This window comes from Oryzias melastigma, linkage group LG20, assembly GCF_002922805.2.
Source record: "Oryzias melastigma strain HK-1 linkage group LG20, ASM292280v2, whole genome shotgun sequence".
Taxonomy (NCBI): Eukaryota; Metazoa; Chordata; class Actinopteri; order Beloniformes; family Adrianichthyidae; genus Oryzias; species Oryzias melastigma.
The window spans coordinates 22,881,232-22,896,152 of record NC_050531.1 but is presented as its reverse complement, the minus strand read 5'-3'; the positions used below and the strand labels follow the sequence as shown (position 1 = coordinate 22,896,152).

Below are 14,921 nucleotides of genomic sequence, written 5' to 3'. Positions count from 1 at the left end.
GTGTGTATATTTAGTATACATGCTTGAGTGTATGCTAGTATGCACGTTCGCGTGTTTTTGTGTGTATATTAGTATGCACATTTGTGTGTTTTTTTGTGTGTTTGTAAACTAGTATGGGAGATTTTGTGTGAGAGTCCTCATCTGTTTGTATGTATTAGTCTGGGTGTGTGTGTCTGTGTGTGTTTGTGTGTGTATTAGTATGCATGTGTGTGTGTGTGTTTGTGAGGTTCCCGGTGCTTTGACTCTTTGAAGGACCGTACCGTCTTTTGTTTCTTTACAATCCTGCAGGAAAGCATGGCTAAAGTCCTGTGGTTACCATGGCAATGGCGTTAGCATAATTAGCAGAGCCTCAGAGGTCTGCAGGGTCGGTTCTGGGTGTTCACTTGGGTGCTGGATGGTAGGAGGCGGAGCTTAATATCCTTGTGCTAATTCTTGCTTTAAACTTTAATCTACATCAGTGTTATTTGTGGGGTTTTTTGTTACCATGACCTGCAGGAGACCAGTGGGAGGAGCTTGTTCGGACGGGCCCGGTTCTGCAGGAGCCGGCAGGTTCGGCTCAGCTGTCAGAAGCAGCTCGTGGGATTTTCTGAGCTGGAATCTGAGGAATGTCAATAGGGGAGCTAAGGAAGGGTATGCCAGATTAACCGGGCCGTCCTGCAGCCGGGCACTGGGCCTGATCCGGGTCTGTGGAGTGTGCTGGGTCAGGAGAACTGCTGCTCCATTCTGCTTTCACAAACAGAGAATAGCTGTTTCCAAACCTTCATTCTGGACCTCTGATTGCATCTGCATGATCTGAGCCACAAGTTTAGGTCAGTTTGTAGCTGAAAACATCTGGAGAGATGGGTTTGTTCCTCTGGTCAGGATTAAGGATTCAGATTTTTCTAACACAGAGGTGTCAAACTCAATTGCACAAGGGGCCAAAATCCAAAACACTAGAGGCTAGTACTGATAGCTGAAAACACAGAAATTGATAGCTGAAAACGCTGAAGCTGATAACCAGCTAAAATATTAGATAAATGTTAAATTAACCCAAAAAAACTAAGCTTAACCAAAAGAGCTAGCATGTAGCTAAAAAAATAGCTAAACTTCAAAATAGCCTAAAAAACTGAAAAAAGCCTAAATTAGCGAAAACAGCTAGCATGTAACTGAAATATTAGCTAAACCCCAAATAACCTAAAAATATCTTAGTAAATGTCAAAATAGTCTATAAAGCTAGCAGAGTTCAATTTTTTAAAACTTTAAACTTCAAAACTGTAACTTTTTCACATAATTATGAATAATAAAAAGGGGTGAATTTTATTCCAGAATAAATCAACTTAAACCTTAAATAACTTTTAATATTTTACTCTCCATGAAAATATATATTTTTTAATGAAAATGATACCAGTAAGAAATATACGCAGGATAACATCGGGCCATGAATAACAATAAAATAAAATGATCTGGAGGGCCGGATCCGGCCCGCGGGCCTTGACTTGTGTTCTAAGACAGTTCTAAGGACAGTAAACGGTCTCTCCTCGTATCAGGATGTTCCTCACTGTTTTCTTCTTGTTTTTAGAGCTCACCTGAATTCTGGTTCTCTTCAGAACTTGCAGATGAACTCTGGTGCGGTTCATTTCAGTCTGAATGTAGAAACACTTTCCATGAACAAAAGAGAAGAAAGAACAGAAAGGAAAACATGTCCTGTGTATCACCTTGTCCATCTGACAAAGCAGGAACCATGTAATACTATGAAAATGTCTGCTGACCAAATGCAGTGAAGTGTGTTTTAATCACTTCTTCTTCCGTCTAGTTTCCTTTTGAGAACTGGTTTCAGGTAAGAGACCGGCCGCTGGAACTCCTTTATTTTGGTTCAGTCTTTAAGTCGGTTCTGTCCTGTATGTAAGCAAACCCGATGACGGAGTGACAGATATCAGCATCGTGATGACCGTCGGGTCTGCAGGAGGTTTTCTGTCAGACTGCAGCGGCGCATGCATGAGCCGGGCTCGCCGCCCTGTCAGAGCGCGCTTAACCGTCAGGGAAGAAGAACTCGTTTGTGGAATTTTCCTTCAATCAGAGTGAGGTGTTTAGAGGCTGACGGACAAGCTCAGTCTCGCTGCGACCTGCGAACGCCGCCGTGGGCAGGACTCCCACGTGCACACGCACCAGCACGTGTGCGGGGTAGATTTAGCGATTAGTTCTTAGCTGAGAACACGTCTGTTCAGGACGTTCTAGTCAGATTTTGCTTTAGGGATCAGGTTTCTGCAGGTTTGTGCCATGCAGGCGACCTGAGGATGCAGGGGTCAGCGCTGGTGGAGTGTGCGCACAGGCAGCAGCCATGCACCAAAAAACACCGGCAGAGCTGCAGCAGGCACGATGTGAAATCAGCTGAATCTGATCTCTGCGTTTTCATTTGGCTGAAACGTTCCAGAAGCTGCAGAGGAGAGACGACCTGAGCACACACGGCAGGTGAACACGGACTCAGAGTCCAGGGCTGGTTCTTCTCCACACAGAAACTGTTTTCCTGGGTCTCCATGGCAACGGTCAATGAACTCCACGAGTGCTGCTGAGCAGGTTAAGTTCAGATAAGTCTTTGGGTTTGAGTCAGGGACAACAAAAGGTCAAAGCTGCAACATTTCAGCACAGGAAATATTTTCTTGTCATGAAAGTCCCTTCAAGTCCCACTCTGAACATCATCTGATGTATTTTTAAAATTGTTCCCAGTGGTTTTTAAACTATGACTGTGAAGAAGAAGAAGACAAAATAAAAAAAATACAAAAAGCGGTTGTTTTCTAGGATATAAGCAATTCAATTCTGAGCTGTGGGCGGGATTGTTTGAGCCCCGCCCCCTTCCCATCACCCACCAGCTTACAGCCCCTCACACCCCTAACCGAACATTAGTGGCAAAACAAAAACAACCATCCAGTCATCCATTTTTGATCCAGATTCCAGCTCAGACGAGGAAAACAAAGACGTTCAGGAATCTATTTGTCTGCAAGTGGATGCATCAGAATGGGGCGGAGCTTGTGCCCCGCCCATTTTCTATGACACATACCGAATTTTCCAGACTTTAAGTCACTCCGGAGTATAAGTCGCATGAGCCAAAAAAATGGATAATGAAGAAGAAAAGCTCTCTAGCTCTTTATAACCCAGTTTGATGGATCCCCTGTTAGTCCAAGGAGAGAAAAATAAAATTAAAAACTATAATAATGTCACATTATAACGCCAATGAGGAGGATTAGATTCTCAGCCATGTTTGTTTTGAACAAAACTTCTTCTTCTGCGTGTCTGTCAGCAGCAAATACTGACACAAACATACACCACCCTCTAGTGGTTGTTAGTGGAAAATACCACTAAAAGGCAACCAGTTGTTAGTGGGGAAAATAACGAATGTATGAGCCAATTTATGTCTAAAAAAATCGCTCCTGAGTATAAGTCGCACCCCTGACCAATCTATGAGAAAAATGCGACTTATAGTCCGGAAAATACGTTAAATATCTTTCTCAAGCAGCTTTCCTTTTTATGTTTGTTATTTACAACTATCTGAGTAAAAAAAATACTTTGAAACACACATTTTGAGCTGAATTTTCTTTATCCATGTCCTCCATTATCAGAAAACGTCATGTTAAAATCACTAAAGACACCATTTTCATCGGAGTGCGTCTTTAAAAGAAAACACTGCTGTTTCTGGAGCAGCTCTCCGATAATGTTTGATTGTTTTTATGATGAACCTCTGCCTCCTCTGTTTGGGTTTTTGAAGCGTTTCACTGCTTTGAGGCTATTTGTATTCGCTTTTGCAATTTAAAAATCCATAAAAAGTGACCTTTCAGTGAGCGGGTTAGTTGACCTGGGATCTGAGGTCGGCTCGGCAGCTTAAGGTTTGGTGGAATTTAGAACAGAACTGCTGAGTCAGCGTGAGATCTTCTGTGAGGGTCAAACCTGCTCAGGAATGTTGGGAAGAAGAAGAAGAAGTGTGTTTGTTTGAGAATTCAGAACAGTGGTTCATCTCTCTTCACTCCTGTTATGTCCGTCTGCTGCTGCTTCACCATAATCAATAACAACTCTCAACAACAGCTTTCAATCATAGGCGTGAAATGTTTTCATTGATTTCAGTTGAGTGACGGGAGCTGCAGGCAGACAGCAGCAGGTCAAAGTGTGAAAGCATCGACGGGACTCTTTGTTCCACTGAAGGTGACAGATCTCCATGGAGGCTTTTCTCTGTTGTCAGACAGAACGATTACATCTCAACACGACCTCAGAACCTGACCCAGTTTTCCTCACTGGTTTACAGGAGACAGAAGCTCCTCTGGGTACCATCAGGAGAGGATGATGAAGTTCTTACTAAAGAATTGTGTTTAGAGAGATGCTCAGCTGAGACTGAGGAAGCTTGTGATGCTGCAGGATGTGTCTCCCTGTTTCATCTGGGTTTGGAGTTTCAGAGCAGTTTGCATCAGCCTTAAGACGATCCTTAAAAAGGTTTCATGGAGATGCAGGATACATGTTCCCACCGGAGGAGATTCCATTTTCAATTCAATTCCGATTTTATTTATAAAGCCCAATATCACAAAAGAATTGCCTCGTTGGTCTTCACACTGGTAATTTTACAGAAGCAGAAAGTCGGTCCTAAAATATAAACAACAGGACTGTTAAAGAAGAATTAGCTTATCTAATTCTACAACTAAGTATTTGAATAGAGTTCAGCCAGAGAGAACAGGGGGATGGGTGGGGGCGAGGTCCACGACCAAGAACAGAAACACAGATGATCCACGTGGGACAACATATGAATCACACTGCACCAAACAGAAGCATAGAGGGTTCTATATAATAAAGGACAGAGGAGAGGTGAAGTAAATGAGAATCATCTTCAGCAACAGTTTCATCCTTTCTGAAGCTTCAGATTCAGGTTTAAGATGCATCAAGTTGCCCTTTTTTCTGATAAAACTGCAGATTTTATTAGTCAAAGCTTTTCAATTGACTTTCTTTTGAGTTTTTTGTAGTTCCGGTTTCCCAGACTTCTTTCAGAGGTTTTGCTTTTATAAATGCCTCTATATACAGATCAATATCTCCGTGAACCCATCAGCCTGAACGTGACGCACTAGTTCAATGTCTGCAGATCAAACAGCAGATTCAATATTTCAGGTTCATCCTCTCTGGGAAAAGGAGGGAAATTCTATGCATTAAAACTGCGATGGAGCCGTTTGAGCTCTTTGATCGGCTGAGGGTCAACAAACGGATCAACTGTCTGCAGAGGTTGGAAAAACATTGTTGAGATAATCAAAGCTCCTGAGTTTGTGACGCTCAGACGGACGATGATTTGGGGCTCCTTCATTCTCTGTGATCCTTAACTGGATCAAAACGCCGCTGACTAAACAATACTTTAACCCCCCTCCTCAGTTCGCCCCATTCCTCCGATTTCCTTCAGCTCTATTAATCCTCTCACTGAAATCATCTTCAGCTTCTCTTCTCTCCATCTGATCGTCTTTCCACACTGAAAAGAGGAAGCCCCAAAGTAGGAAATGTATCTAATCTTAGAAAGAAAATCATTAGAAAATGTTTTTAAGTCATTTTTATCCAACAAGAAGGATATTAAAATCTAGAAACGAGAAGTCACACATGCATTTAAAACAGGAAGGAAAAGCTTGAAAAGATAATTAGAGATAAGAGATTAGAGATAAGTGCTTTTTTGCTAGTTTCGGAATAAGTTTGTAATTTTTGAATTTTTAATTATAGTTTGTTTTGATTACAGTGACACAAAAAAACCCTAGGGTAATAAGTGGAAATGACTTATTTAGAGCAAAGTGTAAACAAAATGAGAATACCACATTAGTGCAATTTGGCCCATCTTAAAAAAATCCTCATAAAATCTAAAAGTAGGTTTTATTCATGTATTTTTTTCTTTCCAAAATTATGAAAATAAACGGCAGACTCACTTGTCAACATTTACTGAACTTTAAAACAACATTTTTATAATTGAACCAAAAATTACTGTAAAAAATTAAAATCATGATGTTTCGTTTGACGATACTTTTATCGATTTAAAATGTTGACTTGTTGATATTTATTTAATTATTTATGAGCGTCGCTGACTGTCATAAATAAATCAGCCTCATTAGCCTCATTCATCCTGTCATCACACTGACATGTTTCTGGTTTGTTTTTCCTTCACTGTTGAAGGTTCAGGTTTATCAACAGTTTAAATGCTAGATTTAGCAATCACACTTTGAGGAACTTACCAGTTAAGGAACATTCATTCTATTTTTACTTATACTGAAAAATATTCATCAGACAATTTTGACTGTTCCCTTAAAAACAAATATTTCGTAATTTACTAAAAAAAAAAGCAGCATGAATTTCTGGGTAAAAGCAACTTGTATATGCGATATGTCACTGTGCTTAATGCTGTGATCATTAAATAAAATTAATTCAACCATTTTTTACAATGACAGACATTAAGATTCAGATTGATTCAATTCAACTCATACTAAAAATGAAGTGAAAATTGTTTTGGTACAGTCTTGGGAAACATCGCGATACATATCGTATCGTGAAGCATGTATGTATCGAGATATGTATCGTATCGCTGGACTCTTGCTGATACACACCACTATTAAAAAAAATATGTTTTTAAAGTTTAAACATTTAATCCTGGTGTGTTCAACAAATGATCATCCTGTTCTGCTCACGATCTAAGGTGAGATTTGGATTTTGGCTCCAGCAAATGAAGTCCAACCTGGTAAAGTGTCTTAAATGTCTAAGGTGTAAAGTATTAAATAGATCCAGCAGATCTGCTTCCCGCCTCTGGAGGCCTCTGCTTCATGACCTTTACACCACTAACACCACTTTACGCCACAACAGTTTGGCTCCAAACCCTCCACTGCCTTCAACACCAACTGCAAGTCTGTGAACTCTGCAGGCCTCTTACTATTAATTGGCAATTCCTTGGGTTTTTTCTTCATTTATGCTTCTAAAAAGCACTTAACAACTAAAAGTATATAAATCTTCTTATGGCCTGAGCTCACTGAAAGAGGAGAAAACATCTTGTTGTTCTTGGAAGCATTAATATTTGTATTTTCCTGACCACAGTTTACCCTCACAGCATGCACGGAAACTTACAAACGGAAACCTCAACCTCAACATGACAGCGTCACTCCAAACCCACAGAAGCATCTGTGCATCCCGGCTCTTACTGCATACCTGTACCAGGGGTCTAAAAGTCCAGGGTTCAGCTGATTGGACAACAGAATGTAAACATGAGCACAAGCAGCCTCAGTCCTGACAGACAGACGGCGATGTGTATTACAGCTGATTCAATAGACACACACCGAACATTCCTGAGTCCTGCAGAACACCAGTGGCAATGAAGTAGCACACAATGTGCATGCGGGTGTGTGCGCATGGGTGCGTGTGTGTGTGTTATCTCCTCATCTCTCAGAGCTGTGAAACAGATGAAGTCGTCGCTGCTCTCTGGGCTGTGATTGGCCGCCGCTCTGATTGTGATCAGGAGACGTTCTGCGGAGCTCCATCAGCTGGAACTGTCAGCAGTGGAGCAGAACCACCAGAGAGTTCCCAGCTGTAGCGCCGCCATCCCTGAAGCCGCGCTCTCTGCGCTCAGATCGAGTGACCTGCAGACATGAGCCGCCACACGTCTCGGCTGTGCGGGAAAAGGCTTTGAGCTGCAACAGTCAGCGGTTCTGAGGAAGTCTTCTGTTTGGTTTCTGATGCTCAGCTGGTATGCCCAGGAGCCTGAATATGTAAACGTGCTGGTTACCAAGAATCCCCTCTCTGCTTCACACTTATTTTTTTTATTATTCATCAAACCAAAAGCTTCTGTCGCTCAGACTGATAGCAGAACATTGTTTCAAACTGGCGGCGCCGTCATCTTTTGAGGGTGGAACCAAACGAGTCAGAACCTCGAAACACGTCGCTCCTCACAGTGAAGCTCCACTGACGTCCACATGCTTCTGAGCCAAGCTTCTTTCCAACATTCACTTCAGTTTCTTTGAGGAACTCCTTCAAAACCAGACATGAACGCAAACCTTCATACCAAGATAAACTACATTTAGTCAAGATTTTTTAGGCTTTTTTTAGACTTTATTTTTATTGTATGTTTTCCAGTTGTCATCATTTACAGACATGGATCAGCAACAACAACAGACTAGAAAAATGTTGCATTACGATTATGTTAGTGAGAATGCTTTTTGCTGGAACGCTGAAAATTGTTGAAGCTTTGTGCTGCAAATCATGACGCAATTGACTTTAACTGCTGAAGGGATTTACTGAAAATGCAAAACCTTTTTGAAAAATGTTAAATTTGCTAAAAGACTGGACATTTCATTAAAGAACTATGAGAGAGCGCTGAAGTTTACCAAAAAAAAATGTAATAAAATTGCTTAAAAATCCCTAATATATGCAAATTTTGCAAATGTAGTTTGTTGCTTAATGTCAAATTAGCCAGAAAAAGCTAGCACATTGCTTAGGGTAAACTAATACTCAAGCTAAACTCCAAAATAGCCCAAAATTCCTCAGTAAACTAAATTAGCCAAAAACGTTAGCATGTTGCTAAAATATTAGTTAAACTCCAAAATAGCATAATAAAAACCCCAGTAGATGCCAATTTACCCAAATGAATTAGCATAATGCTAATATAGCAAGCTCAATGCTATTCTCTTTTAAAGTTACTATAAAAGATGAAAACATAGCTCATGAATATAGTTAAAGGTTTGTTGCTAATCTACTAAAATACTAAATTTGAAGACTTTCTCATTCATTTCCTATGGTGCATATTTTACTCAATATTTAAAAAACTATAAAGTTTATAAATACCAAAAATACAAGCAGTAATGTCCTGAACAAGCTAAGCGCTTGGATTTTTTTTCTATAGTGCAAGACATTCAAGTTACAAACTGACCAATTAAAACCTTTAAGAGATTTCTGGTTGGCCTGCTTTCACAAGTTAGGGGCGTGGCCTTCTAACAAGCTCACTCTTGATTGGTGAGAGTGGTTGTCCATATCACGATGATGTCACACTTACTTGCTCCAGTTGTCATGTTCAGTCAATGATGTTATTACAACGTTTCCTCCTTTTTCATCTATTTGAGGAGAACGGCATCTTAATTCAATGTCATTCCATCGGCCTCCTTTTACAATCAAACATTTAAGCTTGATTTGTAAAGAAAAACGTATTCATTTTTAAAAATATGTCTTCACTTCTCTAACATTTTTCTTTCATCTTTAGGGAACAAACCAAACCCTTTCAGTTTGTGTACAGTTTAAGAACTGTTCTTAAAAAATTGGAAAGTGAACATAATTCATTTCCAAACGATCACTGATTGACGCAGCCTCAACCTGTGACCCATAGAGAATCTTTCGGAGTTGTTTTTCTTCATTCCTGTTGTGAGCGGTTTGCCTGAAAGGTGGAATCTGAGCAGAAACGAGGAGCTTCCCTCCCTTCCTGCTCTGCCTCAGAGCCCCTGCGGCAGAGGAAGGACGTTACCGTTGAGGCTCTTTGACAGCTCTTCGACCCAGCTGTCTTCTTCTCGTTCATGTTGGGTTATGGAAGTGGAAGAACACTTCTAGACCACATCGATTATTCTTTACTCCCAGCATTTGGAAGTGGAGTTGGATCTGAAATATAATGGCAGAGCTCAGATACATAACTTATCTTAAGATCTATAACATTTCATTGCACTTCTACGCCGATGACACCTCCATCATCTGACCATTGATCCCAACTCTGATCTCCCTCCTTACTCCTTTTTAGATCGTTCATCCAGAATCAAATGTGGTTTTCATATAACACACTTAAACTTAATAGAAGAAAAACGGATATATTTTTTTGCTTGTTGGATCCAAAATACAAAGCTTTTATTAAAGACTGTCCTCTCTCCTCAGGGGTAAATTAAAACTTTTCTGTCGGTTTTTCAGACAATTCTGTACTTTATTTAAAAAATAAAGTTTTTTTTGGTCCTAATGGCTGATTATGTTTTTTTTTGTAATTAATCATAGCAGGTTTTGAAATTAAAAAAAACATTTATTAGATAAAATTGTATTAATTATATATATAAAAGAAAACATCAAATCTCAACAATAAAAGTTTTTCTGTTAAAAGGAATATTCTGAAGTTTCACTTTTTCTGAATATCTTTAGTGGAGTGGTAATCTTTCAAACATTGATGTTTCCTTCATGAACGTTGTCTTTTCCGTATCTCAAATCCATGATAACTCTGAACGTTTCAGTATTTTTTGTGCCTAAAACGATAGGATTTAGCCGAGGAACCGCTGAACTCCTGACTCAGTTGGCAGCGATCCTTCGCGGCGTGTTTGCGTCTTCTCCATCCGTTTGTTTTAGTTTTCGCTTCGTTTGGTGTTCAGTTTGTTTTCAATTGTTGTTGGTTTATTTGCCAGTTTTCTGCACTGATTTCTATCTGTGCAGAAAAGGATAAATTTTCAAACCTTGAGAGGCAGACGACGTGGGAAACAGGGCGCCGCGACCCTGATAATTCCCAAGCACTTGTCCAACCGCAGCCCGCCCACACGCCGCCGCCGCCGCCGCAGCTTTCATCTGATGGATGGAGGAGCTGGAAACTTTCCCTCTCTGACAACCAAAAGCCAATTCAAGCCGAAGCAGAGACTTCCGGCTCCTGGAGGCGCTGCGTTAGAGAGAAGGATGAAGAGGATTGAGCAGATCCGCTTCCTCCGTGTTTGTTTGCGCCCTGATTTGTTTGTGGTTTGTGGGAAGACCAGCATGCCGGCGAGCGACTGGCAGCTCTGCAGGTGGACTCAAGGCCGCATGGAGGAGCTCACATGCTCCACAGGGTCGAGTCCACAGCTGCTGTTTGCTTTTGCTCCTAAAGATGAGTCCTTTACAGAAAGACTCAATGAAAATAAAGCTGTTTTATCAGCATCCGCTAAAACATCTACTGTGCAGATTATTCTCTGCATTTTTTCCACTGTTTGGTTTGTGAACTTGTCCACAAAAGTTGTAAAATCTGCTTAAGCTGACAGATCACCCACCATGGAAATGATTAATGGGAGCAATAAATACATTGAGGAGCTTTGTTAATTATTAACATCCATTTACAGTTGCTAAACATTTGTTTTCAGACATAAAAAGTAGCTTTAAATTGTTTCTGCACTCAGCACCACTGATGTACGGTGGCCCTGAAGGACAAATCACATCAACCAACAGAGATCACAACAACAATAAAAAAAGAAAAACAAATAATAAAAAAAACATATTTTAGAAATTAGAGAACAATTCTAGTAACTAACATAAAAATAAGAATAACAAATAAGCAGCTGAAGATGCTGAAATTGATAGTTAAAAACACTAAAGTTGATAGCTAGCTAAAATATTAGCTAAATGCCAAATTAACCTAATAAAACAAAGAAAACTTAGGTTAGCCAAAACAGCTAGCATGTGGCTGAAATATTAGCTAAACTCCAAAGTTTTTCGTGTGATTTCATTTTGTGAATATTTGCAGTTAATAAATATTCAGCAAATACTGTAACTAAGAAAAAAATAATAATCACAATTAATTTTTCCCCAGATTGTGATTAAAATGTTATTTTTTAATCGATTCTCGACCCTTAAAATATATATATATATATATTTGTTGATGGAAATTGTCCTTCAGGGCCACCGCACCGATCCTGTCAGTTTTAAGTTGAGTGTGTTTGTTTCAGTCTGAAGTCTGTTAAATGTTATTCCACCGTCAGCTCCGTAGATTCTCTCGTATTTCTGCAGCAGCTGATCTTTGCTCATGGCGATCCGGTCTTTTCCGTGTTGTCTTTTCCTGAACGCTGCAGCATTCCCAGGAATTTACTCTAGAAGTCAGACTAGCTGCCTTCCTTCGCCCCAAAGACGAGGAAGCAGCGACTGCTGAGCCGAATCCTCTTTCAAAGAACGGACAACAATGGTTTTATTTGCGTCCGTCTGACGGCTTGCGGGCTCTTTTGTTTGACTGACTGCCCGAGCATCATGTACGTCTGTCCAGCAGATTCTGCTCTGTTGGGACTCGTTGATGATCCCGGTGGCCTTGGTGGGACTTCAAATAGAGTATCCTGGAGGAAACACCTGGGGGTCTGTGGGAACTCTGACTTTTGGTCATGGAAATAACCAGGACTGATTGGTAGAGTAGAGTTCAGAGCTGCACGTCAATATTGCGAAACTCAGAAAAAAGCACTCAGATCAAAGTTTGACTGGAATGTTTGAGAGGAAAAATGATTAACGGCTTCATGTTTACAAGTTGTGAGCCCGTAACGCCTGAAGACTTAATACAGAAGTTTCTTTCACTATTATTGAACTTCTAGGGAAAAAAAATCTTGGACACCTTTTCACACAAACACCCAGATTTCCCGTGCAGCTCACTGACGACAGCCCAGATGTCATCCACAAAACCGGTTCTTGTGCAAACAACTTGTGTCTGTGTGAGTGTTTGCATGTGTCAACAGATCCCTCGTGCTCACAGGTCCAATGGTGTCGCTGCACTTGTTTCTCACATTCAGCTTGAACTGCACGTTTACGTCCGTCTTCTGCACAAACATGAAGCTGCAGTTCGGAGGAACACGAGCGCTACTCTGCACCGGAACAGCCAGCAGCTTCACCTGTAGATGCAGGAGGTTCATTGGTGGGAAGCTGGCAGAGAAGAAGCTACAGGAGAGAATCACAAGGCTGCTCTCTGTAGACATAGTTTGGTTTTAACGTTTACAGCAGGAGTGTCAAACTCAATCACACAGGGGCCCAAAATCCAAAACACGCCTTAGATCACGGGCAGAACAGGATCAACATCTATAAATTACATTTTGAAAACTTTTAAACCGCAACTTTTTAATATATTTATGAACTAGATATACAGCATTACCTGTGATGATGTTAGTGTGATGTTAGATGAATTTGGCCACTGAAGATGATAGTGCTGATAGCTGAAGAAGCTGAAGCTGAAAGCTAGCTAAAATATTAGTTAAATGCCAAATTAGCCTAAAAAACAAAACAAAACAAAAAAATCAAAACCCTTGGTTAGCCAAAGCAGCTAGCATGTACCTGAAAAAAATTGCTACATTTCACTAAAAAAGCCTAAGTTAGCCAAAACAGCTTGTGTTTGAATATTAGCTAAACTCCAAAACAGCCTGAAAAACGGGAAAAACCCTAAATTAGCTAAAACAGCTAGCATGAAGCTGAAATATTAGCTGAACTCCAAACAGCCTAAAAAAAATCTTAGTAAATGCCAAAAAAGTCCAAAAAGCTGCAGAATGCTAATTTTTAAAACTTTAAACTGTAACGTTTTAACATAATTCTGAATAATAAAAAGGCAGGAATATTATTCCAGAATAAATCAACTTAAACCTTAAATAACTTTCAATATTTTACTCTCCATAAAAAGTATATTTTATCAAAATTATACAAGCTAGAAATAAGAACAAGATAACATCGGGTCATTAATAACAATAAAATAAAATGATCGGAAGGGCCAGATATAATTACTCGGAGGGCCGGATCCGGCCCCCGGGCCTTGACTTTGATACATGTGATTTACAGCCTTGATTTGGTAAAAAAAATAAATAAATAAAAATAAGTGGAGTGTGTGGCACAAGTGTTATCCAGAAATCCTTGATGCATGAGCGCTCTGAAAAAGAAACACAAAGATAAAAACCTAAGAAAAGATAGAATAAATTCTTCTGTTGTTGACTTACTGTGAGAAAAATCTTCAGCTTAGTGAACGCTCTTATTCAGCTCTGTGCTCAGAAATGTACACAGGAGACAGCAGGACGATGTGAGATTCTGCTTATGTAACTCATCATGTTAGCTTGAATTGAAAACGGAGGTGGAGGCACAGTGGTTGGGGCTCGTGCATGTGCTTTGCTGCCTGTTACTGCATTAATCAGCCGTTGGTTTTGAGCATTCTGGGGCCGTAGCCTCAGCAGCTGTGAGCAGGAGCAGCCGTTTGTCTGAGGTTAGTTTCACACTCCCCAGCAGCTCTGTGCTCAGCTGTCAGCCTCTCAGTTTAGTTTGGTTTTGACATTCAGCTTGCTGTGATTTCTGTTTTTGCTCTAAAACTTGGTTTGGTTGCTGATTCCTTTTATCTGCCGTGATGCCTCACAGTAACTCTGTCTTAAAGTCCAACAATCCAGATTCCAATCAGACGAGGAAAACAAAGACGTTCATGGCTCTATTAGTCTACAAAAGGATGCACCAGAATGGAGTGAAACAGGAATTTTGTTTTATGCCTATTATAGTTTCTACATTACTGCTACAAGCTTTCTCCAACAGCATTTATTCATCAGTAGTGGAGACTTTTAGGTTGATATTTCAGACAAACTGTACCTACAGTGTCCTTCAGTCTCATAAAAAGACTTTCATCATTAAATGATCAGGAAAGTTCCAGCTTTCTCCTCTTCAGTTTGAGCTCCTAAATCTGCAGCCTCTGGCGCCTCAGACCTGCAGGAGCGTTGGATGCTGGGAGGATGTTTCTCTTTCATTTGTGTGTCTCCCACCTCTGCGGAGGACAGCAGAGCGTTCCTGCAGGTCTTCATTCCAGACTGCTTTGTTCCATGTCTTCTGGGTGCGTCACAGCTCTGTGCTCCACCCTCATTGGTTCTTCAGGTCCTCAGGTGTGCATCATGTCCTCTGACTCAGCAGATTTGAGAGACATAGCAGATCCATCGGCTTCAGTCGACAGTGAGAATGAGGTCGGGAATGGACATTTCCTGCAACACGTTTTTTGAAAATGTATCATCCCTCCGGTTGAATGGTTACAGTATTGTTACAGTATTGTTACAGTATTGTTACAGTATTGTTACAGTATGTTCAAGGTGTGTGTTTACGCGGTGTTAAATGGTTAATTATTACAACAAAGTCCTCTGAGTTCTGTTATTTAAAACAAATTGAACTCACATGCAAGATAAGTTATTGTAACTACACCATAAAACTCCTCCATCTTGTTT

General features: G+C 40.4%; 1 protein-coding gene across 1 annotated transcript in view; it reads left to right on the top strand.

Moving 5' to 3' along the window:
• LOC112151354 (melanoma receptor tyrosine-protein kinase) overlaps positions 1-14,921 on the top strand; it is a 49,897-nt gene that overhangs the window by 10,657 nt on the left and 24,319 nt on the right. The gene's annotated exons all lie outside the window — the stretch shown is intronic.